Here is a 26094-nt window from a genome sequence, read left to right as displayed (position 1 = left end):
CAGACAAACATTTCCGAGGGGGGGGTTTATACATTTCGCATTAGAGGGATGAGAGGGAGTAAGCATATAAGGTATATATTATATATGTAGCTATACTAGCCTACCTTAAATTTCTAAACACTTAATTCTCTCTGATTACAAGTTTTTTTTCATTCATAGACAGCGATGCAACTTGGCATTTTTTTTTTTTTTGTCAACTTTGGGTGGCAAAATTGTGTCACTCGTATAAAAAGTGCTATTTTCGAAAATTTTCGCTTTGTGCTTGTATCAGCAAGCTTTTCAAATTGAAGATATTGTCCATTCCACTTAGGATCACGTGCAGTTTACCGCATCTTTAGATTTTCCGACATGAAAAGTCGGCTCTAGTTTCATCCATTACCAATAAAAAAAAGTTCTATTGATTTTCTTCCTGCTTTTAAAATAGATAACAAATCATTTAAAACAAAACCAATGTCATTACAAGGAGCTGCATTTTCATTTACTAGATCATGAATACAGTAATACTTTTATTAGAGACTAGCTGCTGGGGTGGCGCTTCGGGCCACCCCAAAACCTAGTTGGAGGGGGCGCTTCGCATCCCCCCAGGCCTCCCCCGCGCGCGTAAGTCGTTACACGCCATATTAGTTACGCGCCATTGTAGTTGTGTCCCTATGTCCCACCTGTGAATATAGATAAGGTAAGGTAAAGGATACGGCATTAGACTTTACAGTCCCTACCGGCGGCGCTGATCTCCGTTTCTTGGCCCTTCAGTCAGGAAGTGCAATGGGAGGTTGGGGGCCAGCCATCCTGTGCTTTCACACACCCTTCCTGTTTACCTTCCCCAGATTTCTCCAGGTACCCATTTATAGCTGGGTCGACTCTGGCTAAGCTTACAGAGTCACGCCACTGACCCCCGTCCCAACTGAAGAATTGGGTACACTGGGATTCGAACCCGCGTCCTCTTAGACAAAGGATCCCGAATCCAGCGCACCAACCAACTCGGCCAGGACGGCTAGTGAATATATTGACCTTGAGCTTTGTTGATGGTGATGGCAAATGCTAATCGAATTGGGAATCGCAATCTTTTAAATTGAAAAGGCAGATCCGTTGGAATCATAGGAATGCGAGGAATAAGAATAGCCTCACCCTCAAAAGGCCCTGTCAAGATTGTGGCCTCTATTACGTTTTCCATTGTTTTTTTTTTACGGCAAGTCGCGTGCCATTGCAAAGCTTTGGTGGGTTGATATTTCTTAACAGTATTATTGGTACGCCTATAGTTAGTTGTAGCACGTTTGGTGGAAACCCTGGAAGATCCACGGAATTAAAAAATTCAGATGGATAATTAACCGCCTCATTTGGTTCAAAAACTGTGTCGACTGACTTGTAAAGGACTGCCTGGTCTCGAATTTTGGTAAAAACAATATTGTTGATTTCGTGGAAGTCTATATGTTTTGGTGTAAGAATCGCTCTTTCACTTAGCCATTTTTTTCTTTATAATTGTTAAGAATATTCGGAAATATTTTTTCAATCAATTCATTTTTGGACGTCACTAAATTACAGAATTCAGCAGGTAGTTGTATACGTCCTGAAATTGAGTCTACTGGGAGCTTTCCGTTTCCAATTGCCAGCAATTGATCTGAAAATGTTTGACCAGAGTCATCGTTTTGCAATCGGACACGCATATTTGTAGTTAATTTTAATGTTTTTACGTGTGCCCATAAATTAGAATTTTTCAGGCAAGCATTCATTTCGTCTTCAGGGGTTGATCTAGGTATTATAGGTAATGTTTGCCTGAAATCTCCCGCAAGCAATATTAATGTGCTGCCAAAGGGTTTCGAATTCCCTCGCAAATCTTTCAAACATTGATCCAGAGCCTCGAGCGACTTTTTGTGTGCCATTGTGCACTCGTCCCAAATAATAAGTTTGCATTGCTGCAATACTTTACCCATCCCAGATGATTTGGAAATATTGCACGAAATTTTATAAATTAACCATATTAGTATATGTGCGTGTGGCAATCATCGCTTTTGCCATTCCACTTAGTACAGCCAGCATCGCACTGGCCCAAACACTTTAAGTTTTACTATGAAATTTATCAGTGATTTTAACTTTTGCCGGAAGACAGGGGCCGTAATGTCATGTCTATGAACCGGCGATTGTCCAGGAAGTAAAAGATGCTGTATCTCGTCCCAAGATGGATTGCATGTAAATGTAATAAATAAATCTTGATGACCATAGAGACGAACATACGCAATGGCATCTTGAGCATACTCATGCTTATGACGCGGACTGCCAGCACATGACGAAGGTAAAATCGTTACTTTTCCAATGTTAGTGGTATTACCGTCATTTACAACTGCATTTCGCGAATGAATGTATTGTTTAGAGCGGAGCTTGGACTGATTCAGATGGATGAATAGCAAAAGTTCTGATTCAATCTTTGCATACATATCAACAATGTATTGGTGCAACAATTGACGGCATTTTAAAAAATAATTCTCTTCTTTCTGACGAATCATTATTCTGTAGCCATAATAGTTCATTGCGCTGCATTTCTTATCCATTTCTTTGTTAATGGCTGGATTTATCAATTTAATATTAAAGTGATAACCGTCGGCTCCATCTCAAAAAATGATAGGATATTGTAGGGCATCGTAGCATCGATGAGTTTCAGCAATTCTTGTCAACTGATTGTTTCGCCTATAAAGAATAATATATCGCGGTAAGAACTGATCACCGACCATAACGATTGCCACTTCGTTGATAGTTGGAGCATTGTATCTTTGCACATGTTCAGCAGTAGACGTTTTGTCAGCGGAAATAACAATTTTATGTGTATCAGTAGGCATCAAGTCGATTGCTGTTTTGAATAGACACACTAGATTATTATTATGGATACAAGATGTTGCAACTGGAAAACGATATTCCTTTCAACGCCGGGAGAAATTCCACAACGTGCATTCAATTCAGCATTGCTATCACTAATGAAGTGTAGTTGCAAAAATTTGTGATGCTCTCCTGAGAATGGTAGAAGAGAGCCTCCTCTAAGATAAATTTACCCTTTTAGTTTGAAAGTAGGCATACAAGGACCTTGATCTTCAATTTGGACACCAAACGACGTCATTTGGAAACATGAATTATATTTCCTGATGTTTGAAAAAATGAGCTTGGAAGGGGATCTAGTCGCCCTCCAAATTTTTGCTCACTTTAAAAGGTCACTACACCTTTTAATTATCGTTAGAATGGGCTCTCTCATGATATTCTAAGACTAATGGGTCGATGCGATCACCTCTGGGGGAAAAAAAATACACGTACATCCATAATCTTTTTTAATGGTAAAAAACGCAAAATTCCACATTTTTGCAGATAGGAGCTTGAAGCCTGTAAAGTAGGGTTCTCTGATGCGCTTTATCCGATGGTGTGATTTTCACTGACATTCTATGTCAATAGAATTCTATGTCTAAGCGGCTTCTGTTTTTCCCTTTTTTTTAAAATAAGTCAAATTTTCTCAGGTTCGTAACTTTTAATGGGCAAGACTAAACGTAATGAAACTTATATATTTGAAATCAGCATAAAAATTTCATTCTTTTTATGTATATATTGATTTGTTTTTTAGAGTTTCGGTTACTATTGAGTCTGTTCGCTCCTTACCACAGTTCGTTACCACGAACTGTTTGACAGCGTTGAAAATATATAGAGAATACACCCCACTCTGTCTGTCTCCTCAGCAAACCGTAGTTTTAAATGATTCATAAGGTGAAAGATCAACAGTCACATCATTTGGTTCATAGTCAAAACATTTTTTCCTAAATAAACCTTTTTGGGGGGGCTGGGTCACATCCCTTCCTTGGACACAGCCTTCTCTACTATTTGTCTACATGTGCTTACCTAGTACCCTCATTTAATAATGCTCCCAAATTAATGAATCAAAGAAAATAATGCTATCCTAAAATCAAGTCTTGTGCCTAGGGTGGGAACTAGGACTTTTGTTTATGGGGCAGTTTTGTTCGGGAGAAGGGTTAAAAAACTAATAAACGAGGCAAAGATTTACTTTTACTTACGATGGATCATTAACAATAGATATTATAGCATTGAAAATATATAGAGAATGCACCCCTCTCTGTCTGTCTCCAAGGCGAACCGTGACTTTAAATGATTCTTTAGGTTAAAAATCAACATTCACATCATTTGATTCATAGTCAAAAGATTTTTTCCTAGTCCTTGATCTTGTCGTTTTAAAGACTATATTGTTGAGCCCAACTTCTTCTATCAATTCCTTCAATGCACCAGTGCAGATTGAAAACCACTCTTACAGTAACCATTTTACCACTTTATGAATACCTTTAAGTTTGCCAACTCTAAATATGTAGTGATAGGCGTATTCTCCCACCTAACCTGTCGCTTGGAGACTTTCTACGAGTGTAATATTGAACAGCTACAGAGAATGTAAGACAAATAAAAATGATCAAAAAAAGAATTTTCGGAGCTTTCTCCCAATATTAAAAAGAAAAAAAGCATGCAGAAGATGTGGTTTAGAATATTTTATTGTTCAATTTTACACTTTGTACCCCTACACCAAGGACTCTTATGGCTACACTATCATTGGATTCAAATTTATTGATATTTTAAACTAAAGTGAACAAAATATGCACATAATAAGTTAAATAAGATATACAGAAGGGCTGAACAAAAACCAGATTTCAAAACATTTCCTAAGAAAGTAGCTGGTATCCCTCTAATCACTTTAAGCTAATATAAAACTTATATTGATCTTTCGTCACAACAGGAATTATTGCTAAGGTTTTAATCTTTTCACAACAAATAAACATATTTTTTTAATAAACCAAAATATTCATATTAAACCTAAAAATAACTTATAAAATATTTCTTATATGACAGGGATTGCTGCTCTTCATATCCTTGCAAATCCCAATAAATCATTAGAGAAAACTACTTTTTTTGTTTTCTTGTTTGGCAAAGAGATACATAATTAGATCTTTTTAAGGCAATTTGAAAATTATTTCCTACACTAGTCCTATTGCCTTTGTATGTGAATGGGCATCAGGACTTCTCATGATAGGGGGTCAGAATGGCTTCAGTTCTATAATAAACCAGAAATTGCAAAGATTTGAATTCTAAACAAATAGAAAGCCTCTTTCTCTGAATCACATTTTTTAGTGATGATTTCGTTTCTTTCCTGCAATTATATAAAAAAAACAATTTTTTTTAACTGAAAGTAAGGAGCAAAATTAAAACTTGAAACGGACAGAAATTACTCCGTGTTTGAAAGGGGCTGTTCCCTCCTCAACGCAGGCTTTTTACGCTAAAGTTTGACTCTTTCTCACAACTCTACTTTTTAAAACAATAAAAAACTTTAGCGCAAAGAGCAGGTGATTGCTCTGGTGATTCCTCGTCGCGCGTTCTTTTTTTAATATCTGTGTCAGCTGCAAGCCTGGTTTCGCGTTACGCTGGCGACTGCTCGACACGCCTCCGTTGACGTAAATTGGACATTCCTAATCTAGCCCTTTCTCTTTGAGCCACAAGCCTGGTTTTGCGTTGCTCTAGTGTTTCCTTTTTGGTGACATTATAGGATAATTTCTCTTTGACAATAGTGATACTTTCACTATCATCGTTACATCGTTTGAGCCACAGTATAATGGTACTTTTCTCTGAGCCGCATATATTTATATTGACTAAGACGTCATATTGAATATGAAGTCATGTATTAAAATGAAAGCTTTCTTATATATATATATATATATATATATATATATATATATATATATATATATATATATATATATATATATATATATATATATATATATATATATATATATATTTATATATAAATTGACGTCATATTTTAACAGATATCAGACAGTACATTTTTATTTATATAGATTATTCTTCTTTATTATAACTTTCTTGTTCTAAAACTCCCTTTTAAAGTCGTTTTCCTTGTAAAACAAATAAGTCGTAAGTTTGTTTGTCCATGTTTTGTGTTTGTCCGCATATGTGTGTTTGTCCGCATATGTGTGTTTGTTTGTCCACATATGACGTCATTATAAGTATATAAGGCTTTGCATATGACGTCAAAGGCTTTGTATATGACGTCGATAACTTCGAAGACCACACTGCCTTTCCATGACGAAAGTAAAACAGTTCAAAATATGGATGATACCTTTTTATTGACAGTGAAATATAAAATTATTTAACTGGATATTTCGAACACATATACAGCGTTCATCATCAGCAGTAAAACTAAAAGACTTGAATAAAAATAAACAGAATTTATACCTAATAAACTAATTACATATAGTTTATTGCTCTTATTTTTTTCAATGCAACAGCCGAGGCAAATCTCCTTGACCTTTTCGGTTCCGGTTCATTAGATTTAACTGACGTATTACGTGGACAGAGGTCATAGCTCTTAGGTGAAGTGATATTTACTTTATTTGACCTCAGTAAATTATCATAAATTGAGTTTAATCCAAATTCACCTGTATCTCTGTATATGGAATTATTCTTGAATAGAATTTTTTTAATTTCGATTGTTTCCCTGAAAGTTTGCTTTAAACCCTGGTCCCTAGAAATCAAAAAAACATTTTCAAACAAAATAAAATGATTTGGAAAATTGAAGATATGCTCCGCGAGGGCCGACGTGAAATCTTCAGGTTTGGTATTTTGCTTTAAAGACGATGAAATGGAATTATGATGTTGTAGCAATCTCGTTCTTAAATTCTGGTTAGTACGTCCCACATAAGAGCTTCCACAAATACATGGAATTTTATAAACCCCACTTTGTTGCTCTACGGAAGTCCGATCCTTTCCAGAATTTAAAAAAACTTGCCAAAGTATTACTACCTCTTAAAGCTACCTTTAAACCATTATTTTGTAAAATTCTTTTAAGTTTTTCACTCAAATCTGGAACATATGGTAGAGAACAAAAGATATCTTTCTTTTCTGTTGTTTCCAGAATATCGTCAGAACATTCTAGAAATTTTTTCCTTCTTTTCGAAAAAGTCTGGTCAACTAACCAACCCGGATAATGGTTACTTATTAAAATGTCTTTTAGCAATAATAATTCCTCCTCAATGAATTTTGGAGAACAAATTCTAAAAATGCGGTCAGTTAAAGATATGATTAAACTAATTTTCACTTGGCGGGCATGACCGGAAAAAAATGACAAAAATCTGTTATTGTTAGTAGGTTTTCTGTAAATCTTAAAATCCAGACTGTTTTCATTTTTTTATAAGAAGGACATCCAGAAAAGGAAGTTTATTATCCTCTTCTAATTCTGTTGTAAATTTTAAATCCCCTCCCCAAAAATTAAGATGTTCTAAAAAACTTTTTAATTCCTCCACCCCATAATTCCATTCTGAAATTATGTCATCCATATATCTCCCCCAAAATTTATGTTTTAAAAAATATGAATCTAACGCTATTGTTTCAATATTTTCTACAAAACAATTTGCTAATAAAGGACTTAAAGGGGCCCCCATAGGTAAACCATTTACTTGTTCGAAAAAACCCCCTCTGAATTGAAAAAAAATAAAAGAACATATTGCACAACCTAACTAAACTCATAATTACACCGACCTACAAAATTGTTTCACCACCAATTAAGTCCAAATTTCTTAGTATCTTTCTCTCAAGAAGAATTTCCGCGGCTTTTACATCAATACTCGTATACATTGACACTATGTCGAAACTTGAAATTATAGAATTTGAAGAAATCTCAACTTCTTTTAGTTTTTTTACAAGTTCTGACGAATTCTTAATGTATGAAATTTGTGTAGACATGAGTGGTTTACACAATGACACTAGCCACTTACTCAGAACACTTGTTGGTGACTTGTTACTCGCAACAATTGGTCGTAATGGCAGATTTGGCTTATGTATCTTTGGAAGTCCATATAATTTAGGGCACAAAGAACCTCTTGGTAAGAATTTGTAGAAAAGTTGAGGTGTAATCTTCCCTTCTTCCTTCAAACTCTTTAACTCGTTCTTAAACTTCTTTGTGTATGAGTCCGTCGGGTCAAAAGGAAGTTGTTTGTAAGTTTTTTCATCTTTCAGTAAAGCGTTTAATTTTGAATCGTAGTCCTTGGTGTCCATTACCACTAAAGTGTTACCCTTGTCTGCTTTTGTAATAATAATAGATTCATCCCTTCTTAAATTATTAAGAATCTTTATGTCTTTGATAGAATTGTTAGGGATTTCTGGTTTTAAAGCAAAATCTGACAGGGCTTTAACAGTAGAAGCTCTTACTAGGCTAACATCTTTAATTAAGATGGGGTTTCTATGTAAAGATGTTTCTATTGAAGAGATAATTTCTTCTACTTGGACTCTATTAGTTTTAAAACAAAATTTTGGACCTTTTTCTAATGCGGAGTTTTCTTGTAACGTTAAGGTCCTTGATGAAAAATTAATTACACCTGGTCCAAGAGTTGACGAAGGTATTACGGCTTTATTTTCATATAATTTTGAAAACTTTTTAAGTAATCTTTCTCTGGAAAGATGAAAGTCATGATTGAAATGATTTCTTGCTGTTTGTTGAATAAAACAAAAATCACTTGCACTCACCTTTTTTGATATAATATTTTCCAGGAAAAGTTTATCTTTCACTAATAAAGCTCTTTTTCTCCTTTTATCTTTAATCAGATGATTTAAAGTCTTGAATTGTAGACCTCGTTCGAACTTTTTTCCTTTAAAAGTGCCTAGATGTAGATTGAATTTTATTGAAGGTGGCAAAATCCTTTTCTTCTTACATTGATGAAGAAAATCTTGTTGATTTATAACATTTGCATGTCTCTTATGGGTGTTAATATATTTAGACACCTCCTTGGTCGCATTATCCCCATATACTCGACGTAGATAACTTCGAAGACCACACAGCCTTTCCATGACGAAAGTAAAACAGTTCAAAATAGGGATGATACCTTTTTATTGACAGTGAAATATAAAATTATTTAACTGGATATTTCGAACACATATACAGTGTTCATCATCAGCAGTAAAACTAAAAGACATGAATTAAAATAATCAGAATTTATACCTAATAAACTAATTACATATAGTTTATTGCTCTTATTTTTTTCAATGCAACAGCCGAGGCAAATCTCCTTGACCTTTTCGGTTCCGGTTCATTAGAATTAACTGACGTATTACGTGGACAGAGGTCATAGCTCTTAGGTGAAGTGATATTTACTTTATTTGACCTCAGTAAATTATCATAAATTGAGTTCAATCCAAATTCACCTGTATCTCTGTTTATGGAATTATTCTTGAATAGAATTTTTTTAATTTCGATTGTTTCCCTGAAAGTTTGCTTTAAACCCTGGTCCCTAGAAATCAAAGAAACATTTTCAAACAAAATAAAATGATTTGGAAAATTAAAGATATGCTCCAAGAGGGCCGACCTGAAATCTTCAGGTTTGGTATTTTGCTTTAAAGACGATGAAATGGAATTATGATGTTGTAGCAATCTCTATCATAAATTCTGGTTAGTACGTCCCACATAAGAGCTTCCACAAGTACATGGAATTTTATAAACCCCGCTTTGTTGCTCTACGGAAGTCCGATCCTTTCCAGAATTTAAAAAACTTGCCAAGGTATTACTACCTCTTAAAGCTACCTTTAAACCATTATTTTGTAAAATTCTTATAAAGTTTTTCACTCAAACCTGGAACATATGGTAGAGAGCAAAAGATATCTTTCTTTTCTGTTGTTTCCAGAATATCGTCAGAACATTCTAGAAATTTTTTCCTTCTTTTCGAAAAAGTCTGGTCAACTAACCAACCCGGATAATGGCTACTTATTAAAATGTCGTTTAGCAATAATAATTCCTCCTCAATGAATTTTGGAGAACAAATTCTAAAAATGCGGTCAGTTAAAGATACGATTAAACCAATTTTTACTTGGCGGGCATGACCGGAGAAAAATGACAAAAATCTGTTATTGGTAGTAGGTTTTCTGTAAATCTTAAAATCCAGACTATTTTCATTTTTAAAAGAAGGACATCCAGAAAAGGAAGCTTATTATCCTCTTCTAATTCTATTGTAAATTTTAAATTCCCTCCTCAAAAATTAAGATGTTCTAAAAAACTTTTTAATTCCTCCACCCCATAATTCCATACTGAAATTATGTCATCCATATATCTCCCCCAAAATTTATGTTTTAAAAAATATGAATCTAACGCTATTGTTTCAATATTTTCTACAAAACAATTTGCTAATAAAGCTCTTTTTCTCCTTTTATCTTTAATCAGATGATTTAAAGTCTTGAATTGTAGACCTCGTTCGAACTTTTTTCTTTTAAAAGTGCCTAGATGTAGATTGAATTTTATTGAAGGTGGCAAAATTCTTTTCTTCTTACATTGATGAAGAAAATCTTGTTGATTTATAACATTTGCATGTCTCTTATGGGTGTTAAAATATTTAGACACCTCCTTGGTCACATTATCCCCATATACTCGACGTAGATAACTTCGAAGACCACACTACCTTTCCATGACGAAAGTACAACAGTTCAAAATAGGGATGATACCTTTTTATTGACAGTGAAATATAAAATTATTTAACTGGATATTTCGAACACATATACAGTGTTCATCATCAGCAGTAAAACTAAAAGACATGAATAAAAATAAACAGAATTTATACCTAATAAACTAATTACATATAGTTTATTGCTCTTATTTTTTTCAATTTATTTATTTCTTATTTTTAATCAACCAATTTTTTTCTTAATCAACCAACTTTTCGTACCTAATCAACGAAATTTCAGTTCTTAATCAACCTACGTTTCATTCTTAATAAACCATCATATTCTTCTTAATCAACCAACTTTTCACTCTTAATCAGCCAACTTTTCGTTCTTAATCAACAAGGTTTTTGTTTTTAATCAACCAATTTCTTATTCTTAATCAACCAACTTTTCGTACCTAATCAACAAACTTTTCGTTCTTAATCAGCCTACTTTTCGTTCTCAATAAACCATCTTTTTGTTCTTAATCAACCAACTTCTCGCTCTTAATCAGCCACCTTTTCGTTCTCAATCAACCATCTTTTTGTTCTTAATCAACCAACTTCTCGCTCTTAATCAGCCACCTTTTCGTTCTCAATCAACCAGCTTTTTGTTTTTAATCTACAAATTTTTTGTTCTTAATCAACCAACTTCTCGTAGCTAATTAACAAACTTTTCGTTCTTAATCAACCTACTTTTTACTCTTAATAAACCATCTTTTTGTTCTTAATAAGCCAACTTCACGCTAGTCATCAGCTTACTTTTTGTTCTTAATCAACCAGCTTTTTGTTTTTAATCAACCAATTTTATCTTCTTAATAAACCAACTGTTCGTTCTTAATCAACCAGCTTTTTGTTTTTAATCAACTATTTTTTGTCTTAATCAACCATTTTTTCGTACCTAATCAACGAACTTTTCGTTCTCAATCAATATACTTTTCATTCTTAATAAACTAACTTTTTGTTCTTAATCAACTAACTTCTCGCTCTTAATCAGCAAACTCTTCCTTCTTAATCAACAAGATTTTTGTTTTTAATCATCCAATTTTTTGTTCTTAATCAAATAACTTTTCGTACTTAATCATCGAACTTTTCGTTCTTAATAAACCTACTTTTTATTCTTAATAAACCATCATTTTGCTCTTAATCAACCAACTTCTCGCTCTTAATCAGCAGTCTTTTCTTTCTTAATGAGCCAGATTTTTTTTTAATCAACCATTTTTTTTGTTATTTATCAACCAGTTTTTGTACCTAATAAACGAATTTTTCGTTCTTAATCAACCTACTTTTCATTCTTAATAAACCATCCTTTTTTTCTTAATCAACCAACTTCTCGTTCTTTATCAGCCAATTTATCGTTCTTAATCAACCAGCTTTTTGTTTTTAATCAACCAACTTTTCGTACCTATTCAACGAAATTTTCGTTCTTAATCAACCTACTTTTTATTTTTAATTAACCATCTTTTTGTTCTTAATAAACCAACTTCTCGCTAGTAATCAGCCTACTTTTTGTTCTTAATCAACGAGCTTTTTGTTTTTAATCAACCAATTTTCTGTTCTTAATAAACCAAACTGTTCGTTCTTAATCAACCAGCTTTTTGTTTTTAATCAACCTATTTTTTTTCTTAATCAACCATTTCTTCGTACCTAATCAACAAACTTTTCGTTCTCAATCAACCTACTTTTCATTCTTAATAAACCAACTTTTGTTCTTAATCAACTAACTTCTCGCTCTTAATCAGCCAACTCTTCCTTCTTATTCAACAAGCTTTTAGTTTTTAATCAACCAATTTTTTTTTCTTAATCAAATAACTTTTCGTACTTGACCAACGAACTTTTCGTTTTTAATAAACCTACTTTTCATTCTTAATAAACCATCATTTTGCTCTTAATAAATCAACTTCTCGCTCTTAATCAGCAGTTTTTTCGTTCTTAATGAGCCAGCTTTTTGTTTTTAATCAACCATTTTTTTTGTTATTTATCAACCAATTTTTGTACTTAATAAACGAATTTTTCGTTCTTAATCAACCTACTTTTCCATTCTTAATAAACCATCCTTTTTTGCTTAATCAACCAACTTCTAGTTCTTTATCAGCCAATTTATCGTTCTTAATCAACCAGCTTTTTGTTTTTAATAAACCACTTTTTTGTTCTTAATCAACCAACTTTTCTTACCTAACAAACGAACTTTTCGTTCTTAATCAACCTACTTTTCATTCTTAATAAACCATCTTCCTGTTCTTAATCAACCAACATCTTGCTTTTAATCAGCCAACTTTCCGTTTTTAATCAACCCATTTTTTGTTTATAATCAACTTTTCGTACAAAATCAACGAAATTTTCTTTCTTAATCAACCTTCTTTTCACTCTTAATAAACAATCTTTTTGTTCTCAATCCACCAACTTCTCGCTCTTAAACAGCCAACTTCTGTTCTTAATCAACAATTTTTTGTTCTGAATCAACCAATTTTTCGTTCTTAATCAACCTACTTTTCATTCTTAATAGACCATCTTTTTGTTCTTAATCAACCAGCTTTTCGTACCAAATCAACAAGCTTTTCGTTCTTAATCAACCTACTTTTCATTCTTAATAAACCATTTTTTGTTCTTAATCAACCAACCTGTTGCTGTTAATCAGCCAACTTTTCGGTCTTAATCAACCAGCTTCTTATTTTTAATCAAACAATTTTTTTGTTAATCAACCAACTTCTCGCTCTTAATCAGCCAACTCTTCGTTCTTAATCCACTAGCTTTTTTTTAATCAGCCAATTTTTTGTTCTTAATCAACCAATTTTTCGTACCTAATCAACAAACTTTTTATTCTTAATCAACCTACGTTTCATACTTAATAAACCAACTTTTTGTTCAAAATCAACCAACATTTTCCTCTTAATCAGCCAACTTTTCGTTATTAATCAACCAGCTTTTTTTTTTAATCAGGCAATTTTTTGTTCTTAGTCGACCAACTTTTCGTACCTAATCAAGGAACGTTTCCTTCTTAATCAACCTACTTTTCATTCTTAATAAACCAACTTTTTGTTCTTAAACAACCAACTTCTCGTTCTTAATCGGTCAAGCTTCTTGTTTTTAATCAACCAATTTATTGTTCTTAATCAACCAACTTCTCGCTCTTAATCAGCCAACTTTTCGGTCTAAATCAACCAGCTTCATATTTTTAATCAAACAATTTTTTGATCTTAATCAGCCAACTTTTCGCTCTTAATCAGCCAAATTTTCGTTTTTAATCATCCAGCATTTTGTTCTTAATGAATCAAATTTTTGTTCTTAATCAACCAAATTTTCGTACCTAATCAACGAAGTTTTTGTTCTTAATCAACCTACTTTTCATTCTTTATAAACCATCTTTTGGTTCTTAATCAACCGACTTCTCGCTCTTAATCAGCCAACTTTTCGTTCTTAATCAGCCAACTTCTCGCTCATAATCAACAAAATTTTCGTACCTAATCAACGAACTCTTTGTTCTTAATCAACCTACTTTTCATTCTTTATAAACCATCTTTTTGTTTTTAACCAACCGACTTCTCGCTCCTAATCAGCCAACTTTTCGTTCTTAATCAACAAGCTTCTCGCTCTTAATCAACCAATTTTCTGTTCTTAATCAACCATCTTTTCGTTCTTAATCAACCAGCTGTTTGTTTTTAATCAACCAACTTTTCGTACCTAATATACGAACTTTTCGTTCTTAATCAACCTTCTTTTCATTCTTAATAGACCAACTTTTTGTTCTTAATCAACCAACTTCTCGTTTTTAATCAGCCAAATCTTCGTTCTTAATCAACCAACTTTTTGTTTCTAATCAACCAATTTTTTGTTCTTAATCAACCAACTTTTCGTACCTAATCAACCAACTTTTCGTTCTTAATCAACTTACTTTTCATTCTTAATAAACCATCTTTTTGTTCTTAATCAACCGAGATCTCACTCTTAATCAGCCAACTTTTTGTTCTTAATGAGCCAATTTATTTTTTAATCAACCAATATTTTGTTCTTAATCAACCAACTTTTCGTACCTAATAAACAAACTTTTCGTTCTTAATCAACTTACTTTTCAATCTTAATCAAACATCATTTTGTTCTTAATCAACTTGGTCTTAATCAACCAACTTCTCACTCTTAATCAGCCAACCTTTTTTTATTAATCAACCAGCTTTTGTTTTTAATCAACCAATTTTTTGTTTTTAATCAACAAACTTTTCGTACCTAATCAACGAACTTTTTGTTCTTAATCAACCTACTTTTAATTCTTAATAACCATCTTTTTGTTCTTAATCAACCAATTTCTCACTCTTAATCGGCCAACTTTTCGTTCTTAATCAACCAGCTTTTTGTTTTTAATCGACCAATTTTTGTTTTTAATCAACGAACTTTTCGTACCTAATAAACGAACTTTTTGTTCTTAATCAACCTACTTTTTGTTCTTAATCAACCTACTTTTCATTCTTAATAAACCATCTTTTTGTTCTTAATCAACCAATCTCTCGCTCTTAATCAGCCAACTTTTCGTTCTTAATCAACCAACTTCTCACTCGCCAACTTTTCGTTCTTAATAAACCAGCTTTTAGTTTTTAATCAGCCAATTTTCTGTTCTTAATCAACTAACTTTTCGTTCTTAATCAACCAGCTTTTTGTTTTTAATCAACCAATTTTATGTTCTTAATCAACCAACTTTTCTCACCCAATATGCAAAATTTTCGTTCTTAATCAACCTACTTCTCGCTCGCCAACTTTTCGTTCTTAATCAACCAGCTTTTTGTTTATAATCAACCAATTTTCTGTTCTTAAATTAACCAACTTTTCGTTCTTAATCAACCAGCCTTTTGTTTTTAATCAACTAATTTTTGTTTTTAATCAACCAACTTTTCTTTTTCAACCAACCCAATATACGAACTTTTCGTTTTTAATCAACCTACTTTTCATTCTTAATAAACCAACTTTTATTCTTGATCAACCAATCTCTTGCTCTTAATCAGCCAACTTTTCGTTCTTAATTAACCAAATTTTTGAATTTAATCAACCAATTTTTTGTTCTTAATCAACCAGCTTCTCTCTCTTAATAATCTAATTCTTCGGTCTTAATCAACCAGCTTCTTATTTTTAATCAAACAATTTTTTGTTCTTAATCAACCAACTTTTCGTTCTTAATCAACCAGCTTTTTGTTTTTAATCAACCAATTTTTGTTTTTAATCAACCAACTTTTCTCACCCAATATACGAACTTTTCGTTCTTAATCAACCTACTTTTCATTCTTAATAAACCAACTTTTATTCTTCATCAACCAATCTCTTGCTCTTAATCAGCCAACTTTCGTTCTTAATTAACCAAATTTTTGTATTTAATCAACCAATTTTTTGTTCTTAATCAACCAACTTCTCGCTCTTAATCAGCCAACTCTTCGTTCTTAATCAACCAGCTTTTGTTTTTTATCAGCCAATTTTTTGTTCTTGATCAATCAATTTTTCGTAGATAATTAAACAAACTTTTTGTTCTTAATCAACCTACGTTTCATACTTAATAAACGAGCTTTTTGTTCTTAATCAACCAACTTTTTGCTCTTTTTCAGCTAACTTTTGGTTTTTAATCAACCAGCTTTTTTGTTTTTAATCAGCCAATTTTTTGTTCTTAATCAACCAACTTTTCGTATCTAATCAACGAAATTTTCATTCTTAATCAACCTACTTTTCATTCTTAATAAACCAACTTTTTATTCTTAATCAACCAACTTCTCGCTCTTAATCAGCCAACTTTTCAGTCTTAATCAGCCAGCTTCATATTTTAATCAAACAATTTTTTGTTCTTAATCAACCAATTTCTCGCTCTTAATCAGCCAACTTTTTGTTCTTAATCAACCAGCTTTTGTTTTTAATCAGCCAATTTTTTGTTCTTAATCAACCAATTTTTTTTACCTAATCAACGAACTTTTCGTTCTTAATCAACCTACGTTTCATACTTAATAAGCAAACTTTTAGTGTTAAATCAACCAACTTTTTACTCTTAATCAGCCGACTTTTCGTTCTTAATGAACCAGTTTTTTTTTAATCAGCCAATTTTTTGTTCTCAATCAACTGCTTGAAAGTTTGACGGCATTGTCACTTTTTAAAAATATGTCATTAACACAGGATTTCAAGAATAAACTATCTTCGGTTAAAACAAGGTCAGTAAGATTGGTTTGCGTAACCTTTTTAGTCTCTTGAGAAAATTCTTTGATTACATTTGGTGAAGTTAACTGGTTCAAAGGCTTTTTTAAACTGTAGTTTATAGTTATAGGACAGTAGTTTTTTGCAACTTCAAGAATTTTCATAATTAAAATTTGGAGCACAAGTTTGAGGTAAAAGACGAACGGTTGGTGGTGAAGGGGATTTTAATGTATGTTAAGCTTCAACAATTGCGAGCTAAAAACCAACTACATCTGGATTTCTTTGTCCTTGAAGCGATCACTCTTCTAGTGGTTGTAAAGATCAGACAAGTTATCATAAAGAATTTCCAGATTAATCATCTGTATCTTGAGATTGACGATTTCTGCATCTTTTTAAAGGCAAGCTTCACAGATATAGAGGCCAAACACACTAGCTGTTTTCCCTCGCACGTAATTGCCTCTTTACTGGAACAAAAACTATTGTTGTCATAATTCGAATCACAAGGGAAAGAAGGGTAATTTACAACACCAATTGTAATTATCACTTTAAGTCTATATCGTTGGAAATATTTGAATTACTCTTCATTAGAAATTAGGAAAGATTTTACAGCTTCGAATGGTTTATTATTACTTTACCACTTACTTATTTATTGTTACCACTTTAGGTTTATTATCGATGATTGATGACCAATTACGATTGGCAATCATTTTATTAAAGCACGGTTTGCATAACCAATTAGGGTTTTTGGAACGACTACTTTTTGTGACGCCAGTACAAGCTGGGTGCAACCAAGCATTGCACTCAGAACACTGGAATGACCCAACTCCACATTGCCTGTGGCATATTTTACAAGGATCTCCGTTGTAAATTAAGTATTTTTTCAAACAATACGGTATGTTTAACTCTTTAACGATGCCACTTATATCTGCATTATTCATATTTTTCCAAATTTGATCCCGGCATTTTGATTTAAGTGAGCCGTCAGACTCCTTTGAAGCAAGTTTACACATTGTCGGATACCATTTGGTAAATATTGGAAAATTCAAATCTATCATCAGATTTGTCTCCTTACTCCAAATCAAACAATTTATATCAGCTCCTTTTGAAATTAGTAGCTGCCAAATGTCAAAATTATCATTCCTGGCAGCTATTTGTAAAACTGTTTCTTCCATGTTTGCATCAGAAGTATGCTTACATTCTGTAATATCTCTAGGTGGAAAGACACCACATTCCCAACAACTATACAATATCCGCTCCACCTCAATATTTAGTGTCGGAATATGATGTTCAGGCTCTGGGTAGCAGAACTCTCTTCTGTGGTCTAACCAACAAGATTTATATGTAGCCAACGGCTCAGATTGCTCACCCCAGATGGATTGATTGAGTCGTCTTTTGCAACCCACACCCTTTGCATTCGGGTTTGCTCCGTTTTCTAACAGATATCTAGTCACACTTATATGATCATTACACACAGCTATAGATAACGGGGTTCTTTGCTCTGAATCTAAAGCGTCTATAGCAGCACCATTTGAAACTAGTTGTTGGCAAATGTTCAAATTGCCATTCCTAGAAGCTACATGTAAGACTGTTTCTTCACCCCAGATGGATTGATTGAGTCGTCTTTTGCGACCCACACCCTTTGCATTCGGGTTTGCTCCGTTTTCTAACAGATATCTAGTCACACTTATATGATAATTACACACAGCTATAAATAACGGGGTTCTTTGCTCTGAATCTAAGGCGTCTATAGCAGCACCATTTGAAACTAGTTGTTGGCAAATGTTCAAATTGCCATTCCTAGAAGCTACATGTAAGACTGTTTCTTCACCCCAGATGGATTGATTGAGTCGTCTTTTGCGACCCACACCCTTTGCATTCGGGTTTGCTCCGTTTTCTAACAGATATCTAGTCACACTTATACGATCATTACACACAGCTATAAATAACGGGGTTCTTTGCTCTGAATCTAAGGCGTCTATAGCAGCACCATTTGAAACTAGTAGTTGGCAAATGTTCAAATTGCCATTCCTAGAAGCTACATGTAAGAATGTATTATTATTCCTATAGACTAATGATTCGGCAGGATGAAGACAATTATATTTTAAAATGCCATCAATTGTTTCACCAATACATTGATGATATGTATGCAAAAATTGAATCAGAACGTTTGCTATTTATCTGTCTGAATCACACCAAGCTCTGCTCTGAACAATACATTCATTTGCGAGAGGCAGTTGTAAATGACGGTAATACCAAAAACGTTGGACGATTAACGATTTTACCTTTGTCATATACTGGCAGTCCCCGTCTTATGCATGAATATGCTCAAGATGCTATTGCGTGTTCGTCTCTATGGTCGTTCAAATTTATTTATTATATTTACACGTAATCAATTTTGGGACGAGATACATCAGGTTTTACTTCAAGGACAATTGGCGGTTCATAGACATGACATTACGGCCCGTGTCTTCCGGCAAAAGTTGAAATCACTGATAAACTACATAGTAAAACTTGAAGTGTTTGGGTCAGTGCGATGCTGGATGTACTCAGTGGAATGGCAAAAACGAGGTTTGCCATACGCACATATACTAATCTGGCTACATTATAAAACTACTTCTAACGAAATTGATGATGTGATTTCCGCTGAAATACCTAATGAAAATGTCGATAAGGGGTTATATGATATTGGTGTAAAAATATGATACATGGACCTTGCAGTGCACTGAACGAAAATTCACCATGCATGGCCAAAGGAAGGTGCACAAGGCAATATCCTCGACTTTTAGTATCCAACACAATTACTGGCAATGATGGTTACCCACAATATAGAAGAAGATGGTGGACAATATAGAAGAAACAATGGCGCGTAACTAACATGGCGCGTAACGACTTACGCGCGCGGGGGGCTTGGGGGGCGCGAAGCGTCCCCACCAATTTGGTGTTGGGGTGGGGCGAAGCACCACCCCAATAGCTAGTATATATATATATATATATATATATATATATATATATATATATATATATATATATATATATATATATATATATATATATATATATATATTATAAATGAGTTGTTTGTGTGTCAACTGACGTCATGTTTGTGTGTTGACTGACGTCATGTTTGTCGACCCACGTCATTATAAGGATTGAGCATTATGCCGTCATGAAGTTGTTTGTCGACTGATGTCATGTTTGTTATGACGTCAAAGGCTTTGTATATGACGTCATTATAGGTATATAAGAAGGCCTTTCAAAGATAAATTTTTAATATAGATCTTAAAATGACAGAAGATCCTACAATGGCAGAAGAAACAGCCGAGGAAGCTTCTCAAAGAGCTAATGCCAAAAGGCTTGCAGCTAATAGAGAAAGTAAGAAAAGCAAGCGTTCCGAGGAATCACAACAACGGCGAAAAAACAGGCTTGCAACTAATAGAGAGAGTATGGAAAGAAAGCTTGCCGAGGAATCACAACAGCACCGTGAAAACAGGCTTGCGGCTAATAGAGAAAGTATGAAAAGAAAGCGTGCCGAGGAATCACAACAACAGCGTGAAAACAGGCCTGCGTTTCAAAGAGAAATCACCAAAAGAAAGCGTGCCAAGGAATCGCAAGAGCAACCTGAAATAACCTGGACAGCGAGAGTCAAAACGTATCAAAACGGAAAATGATAGCGATGATGATTGGGTTTGGGATTTTGACCTGGATAAGGTCATATATGCCTACTCGATTTTAGTTTAAAAAGAAAGGTACGGCGATATGTATTTCATAGTGACGAAAGACAAGTCAAGGTAAAACAAGCGAAACAACTTGAAAGTGACCGATGATAATCAAAAAGCTTTTAATTGGCTTTATGGTTGCAGTTTATTTGGTGGTTTGGGAATAAGAGAAGAGAACAAGGGATATTGTGATCTGGAAGGGAAACTTTTGTAATATGTTGTATTTTAGTTTATTTTCAGTAATTGGCTACTTGATAAGTTCATCTTTTGGTGGAATAGGAATTAACAAGGTTAATTTTATTTAATTTAGTACACCTGACAAAATATATATTGAAAGAAGGCATTATACTTACATGGCTTAAAACTTTGGATGATTATGAAAGCTGGAAATGAGTGCAGGAGAATTATCTTCAAGGAAACAAATCATCTTTCTTTTCAAAGTGTTTTCCGTTGTCATAAGAGATATAAATAGATTATGTCTGATTTTTGTAGGCTGTTGGGTCTTTAGCATGGCACACAACGACTTTAGTGTTCTCACCAGATCAAAGGAACGTCAGCAAGGAATGGGTATCATTCAGAAGAAACTGGAAAAAAGAAGAATAGAGCAATTTAAATCACCAAGAAGTTGCACGGAAATACGAATATTGAATTGAATTTATTTATAACCCGTTATAATACACATGAAAAACGGAGTATAATGTGAATAAAGGAAAAGAGGAAAAAGAGAAGAATAAAAAAGAGGAAAAAGGGTTATTGAATATTAATCAAAGTGAAACTACTCCCAAACTCCTGGTAAAATCCTACTTAAACTTTTGGTTGCATCTACCTTTAGTTCATAGACCAATCAGCAAACAGGGGGGGTAGAGCTCTATCCACAGAATCATTCCAAGGGACACTTCTCCCATAAAAAAAAAACAAAAACTGACACTCAATATTACACTTTTTCCCACTAGAACCTTTACCTTATTAAACAAAATGAACCACCTCCCTCCAGAGGATCACTCAAAAGTGAAAGTAGGCACTATAAAACTGATTTCCAAGGAAATTTTTAATATTCATTTTCCTTTGCTTAATTCTGTTAAACTAAAATTAAAAATTTTTATACATAATTGAGTAGCACTAAGAAGCTTTAAAGTAAGATTTGGTGATTTCTCTTCATATATCATGGATAGTAGAAAAATAAGATTTTTGTCAAATTTAACTAAATTTTTAACTAGATTTCATAAGCATTTGCACTAATTTGTTTTCTGTAGAATATGGAATGTACATAGAACATGTGAAACAAGGTGTGAGTATGAGTTTGACATTCTGCACTCAGGGTTGCTAAAGATAGAACATTCATACTATTTGCAACAATTCTTTCCCAAAATAGTACCAAAAAGTTTCTGAAGACAATACTTTTTTGTTGGTAAGATAGTGACTTCATAAAGTGAAGTGACGATCCTGGAAGCAGACACTTACATCATAAAAAAACAAAATCAGATTATTTTCTATGTCAACTGTCAATGCTAAAAAGATATGCCTTCAATATTTGAAATTTAGTGTCATAAAAATGTTTCTTAATCAAACTATTCTCATGTGCTTCATCCATTAAAAAAAACATTCAGCAGCAATGGTATAAAAACTGTATAAAATGAAGGACCGTTTGGAAATGACAAAATCTAATACGACAAAGAAACATTGTGAATATTTAATATTTATACAGAGTAGTTGAGACCTAAGTAAAACTTGGGATCACTTAGGGATTAACATGAGAAACTTAGAATCATCTCTTGGTCTTAACAGTAAAGAAGGACTGAAGAACTATACTATCTTAGTGTATCTCACAAAAGCTACATCTTGACTGAAGGAAAACATAATGACACAACCAAGCCAAGTGCCCTTTTATCTATAAATTGATAGTTGAAATGTATATATAAATTAAGTAACCATAAATATCAGCTAGGAGCAATCTAAAAATTTCTTCTTGTAAAGTTCCAGAATGACTTGAGTTGTATACAAAGTCCATTAGTGACCATGTGCTATTCCGTGTTCAGCAGCATCCCAATTGAGTGTAAACACTCAGATGGAGCACTCAGGATCTAGCCTTTGTTTGAAAACATCAATGGATTCAGCAGTAACTGTTTCAATAGATAGTTTGTTCCAACTGTTGACAATGCATGATGAAAAGTATTGAGCATGGACTCTAGATATTGCAGACTGCTTGACAAGTTTCATGTAGATGACCTCTAGTTCTAGAGTTGGTATCAACAGTAGGGAATAATGCTGGGAGAGCATTGGCCCTTAATACCTTGTAGGCTAAAATGACATCCCCTTCATTTCTCCTGAAAACAAGTGTAGGGAGATTCAGCTTTGATAGTATTACAGGGTAGGAAAGCTCCCACAAAACCAGATATCACTGTAGTGGCATGTCTCTGCGTATCTTAAAGAACTTTTAGGTCTTTTTTAAAATATCGAGAGGCAAGAAACATTCGAACTTAAAGTTTAGGATACACAAGTCCCTTATATAGAAAACTGGTGACTTTAGAGGAACAAGTGAAAATAGTACACTTAATCCATCCCATGGTACAGCTAGCCTCAGCAGCAGACCTCTTAGTATGAGTACTGAATTTTAGTTCATTGTCAATAGTGACACTGAGATCCTACTCATTATTTATAGAGGAGTGTGGGTGGCCTAAGAGAAAATAAGAGTGGCAAGGATTCAGTTTGCCAAAGTAAATGATATGGCACTTGGCAATATTGAATTCAACAAGCCAGACCTCAGCCCATTGACCAAGCAGTTGAAGATAATTTTGAAGAAGGGCATGATCTTTACAGGACAAAGCTGGTTGAAGACACTTCAAGTTATCTCCATAAAGAGTTGATTTACAGCTAATAATACAAGGAGCATCATTGATGAAGATATAAAATAGTGTAGGACCCAAAAAGCTGCCCTGAGCAGCTCCACCCAGAACATGCACAGAGGAATAAAGAATACAATTACGAGATTCTTCAAATAACTGAGCACATTGAGATTGTAAATAAAGAAAATCAAGGATTCTGAATCAGAGTTATCTCTTCAAGCTTGACTGCACATAATTTATTGCAAGTTGCTTGTGACAAACTTTGTAAAAAGCTTTAGAAAAGTCAAGTAGAATCACATCAGTAGACACCCCAATATCAAGCAATTTATGATGTGATCAAGGAGAGTTCAGTGTTCAAGGAGATTGGTGTCAACAGATCTACCTGAACAAAAGCCATGTTGTGAAAGAAATGGGTGATGCATATTTTACTCCAGTTATTGAAGAAGATAACCTGTTGGTTGCATATGATATTTTTGTTGCAATGTTTACAAAGGTATTGAATGAGACGTGTCCTCTTAGAAGACTTAAAAGGGGTAGAACAAAATTCCTAATGAAACCATGGATTGAAAATACACAGGGTATTTTAAATCCTTTAAGTTGGAAAAATGAATTGCATAAAATATACCTAGATGAGCCATCTGTCATTAATTTTCAGCACTTTAAAAATTACCGGAATACTTTAAACGGATTGAAACAGAAAGCTGAGAAAATGTATGTACAATATGAGTTTATGAAGCATAAATGTGATGTGAAAAAACATGGAAAATGGTAAATTCACTCCTGGGTCAAAAGGATGAAATAGAAGTTATTAATAAATTACAATCAGAGGGCCGGACTTTGACAACCCCAAAGGATGTTACAAATAACTTATGTGAACATTTTTCTAGTGAGGGAGCAAAACTTTACAATGATGCTCAGAAAAGAATTAAGTGGCCTTCCAAAATAGTTCTGTCAGTTCCAGAAGAAAATCAGTTGTTTTTTAATGTTTGTACTATAAATGAAGCGAGTAAATTATCAGCAGAATGCAATAAAATTCAAGTGGTGTAGATGGGATTTCTCTTAAGATTGCTAAACCATTTAAATCAGTTATAACACCAGTTTTATGTAATTTGTTTAATAAATTTATGGAAAAAGGATTTTTCCTGGAAGTTTTGAATGTTGCTAAAATGATATCATTGCATGAAGGAGGTAAGAGAGACGAACCTTCAAACAAAAGAACCATTTCTATCATCCCTTTCTTTTCAAAAATATATGAAAAGGTGAGGTGGATCCAGGCTTACTGATTACATTGAAATAATGAAATTCTTATAACTATTCAATTTTGTTTTAGAAAAAATTATTCCGCAGAAATAGCAACTATTAAACTCGTTGACTGGGTAAATAAGTTGTATGAAGCGGGTCTGATTCCAGCTGCTTTGTTCCTGGATTTGAAGAAGGCTCTTGACATGATTGACCATAAACAGTTATTACTTGAGCAGGAAAAAATTGATGTACCTGGGAAGAGTTTGTCTTGGTCTGAATCTTATATAAGTGACAGGGAGCAAATTGTGGTGAATGGGTGTTTTACCTATGTGGATAGTCTAATAACTTGCAGGCCCCAGAATGCAATAACTTGCAGTACTCCAGGGGTCAATACTGGGTCCTCTTCCATTTTTAATGTTTACAGATTGGATTAAGTATTATTTGTAAGGCTGATATAATCATATTTGCAGAACAATATTCTTTTACTCATAGCTGCTCCATCAGCTGATCTACTTTTTTATAAAATGATAAAAACAATAACTGAGTTTATTGAATGGGCAGATTTCAATCTTTTGACATTAAATCATAGGTCTACTAAAACTAATTACACTTTATTTTCTTGGATATCTAGCATTGAAACTAATTTAGAATCAATAATAAACGGAAATCAAACAAAAAGAGTAAATGTAACAAAATATTTGGGTTTTATGATTGATGAAAATCTATCATGGAAAACACATTCAAATATTATAGCTTCAAAGTTGTCCAGATCTCTGGATGTGCTTTACTGAGTTGACAAGAGCTAAGAGCTCATATGGCACTTGAGACAAGGTCGGAAGAGCCAAGAGCTCATATGGTAGGAGCTCTAGCAAAATTCGAAACATCAATAAATTGCTTTAAAAGGAAAATCAGAGGCTTAATTCTGATTGGGATTTAAAATAAGAGCTCTGAGTCACGGGGTCCTTGTAAATATCAAAATTCATTAAGATCCGATCGCCCACTCTAAGTTAAAAATACCTCCCTTCAGCCCTCCAGATGGTCGAATTGGAGAAAACGAGTTTATCAAGTCAATTTGTGCAGCTTCCTGACATGCCTACCAATTTTCATTGTCCTAGCACGTCCAGAAGCAACAAACTTGCCAAAGCACTGAACCCTACCAACTAACTCCCCCAAAGAAAGCAGGTCCAGTTACGTCAATCACGTATCTATGACATTTATAAGCGTTTTCCAAGCTTTCCAGTTTCCCCGTCCAACTCCCCCAATGTCAAAAGATCTGGTCGTGATTTGAAATAAGAAATATGAGACATGAGTTCCTTCTAAATATTAAATTTCATTAAGATCCAGTCACCCGTTCTTGTGTTAAAAATACCTAAATTTTTCTATTTATTCCAAATTAACAGCGTCCAGCTCCCCCAAAGAGAACAGATACGTACCAATTATATCAATCTCGTATCTATAGCTTGTGCTTATTCTATCCATTAAGTTTCATACTGATCTCTCCACTCTAAGCGTTTTCTAAGATTTGCGGTTTCCAAGATTTTGGTTTTCCCCCTCCAACCCTCTATGTCGTTGGATCCAATTTGAACTAAAAATACAGGATCTGAGACATAAGATTCTTCTATATATCAAGTT

At 33.6% G+C, this 26094-nt stretch overlaps 1 protein-coding gene across 2 annotated transcripts in view; it reads right to left on the bottom strand.

The window, feature by feature from the left end:
* Window positions 1-26094, bottom strand: part of LOC136031111 (PR domain zinc finger protein 5-like) — a 53632-nt gene that overhangs the window by 15120 nt on the left and 12418 nt on the right. The window lies entirely within an intron of this gene.

The sequence above is a fragment of the Artemia franciscana genome, chromosome 9, assembly GCF_032884065.1.
Source record: "Artemia franciscana chromosome 9, ASM3288406v1, whole genome shotgun sequence".
NCBI classification, from domain to species: Eukaryota; Metazoa; Arthropoda; class Branchiopoda; order Anostraca; family Artemiidae; genus Artemia; species Artemia franciscana.
Note: the sequence above shows the minus strand (reverse complement) of the source record. Positions and strands in the feature narration are given on the sequence as shown.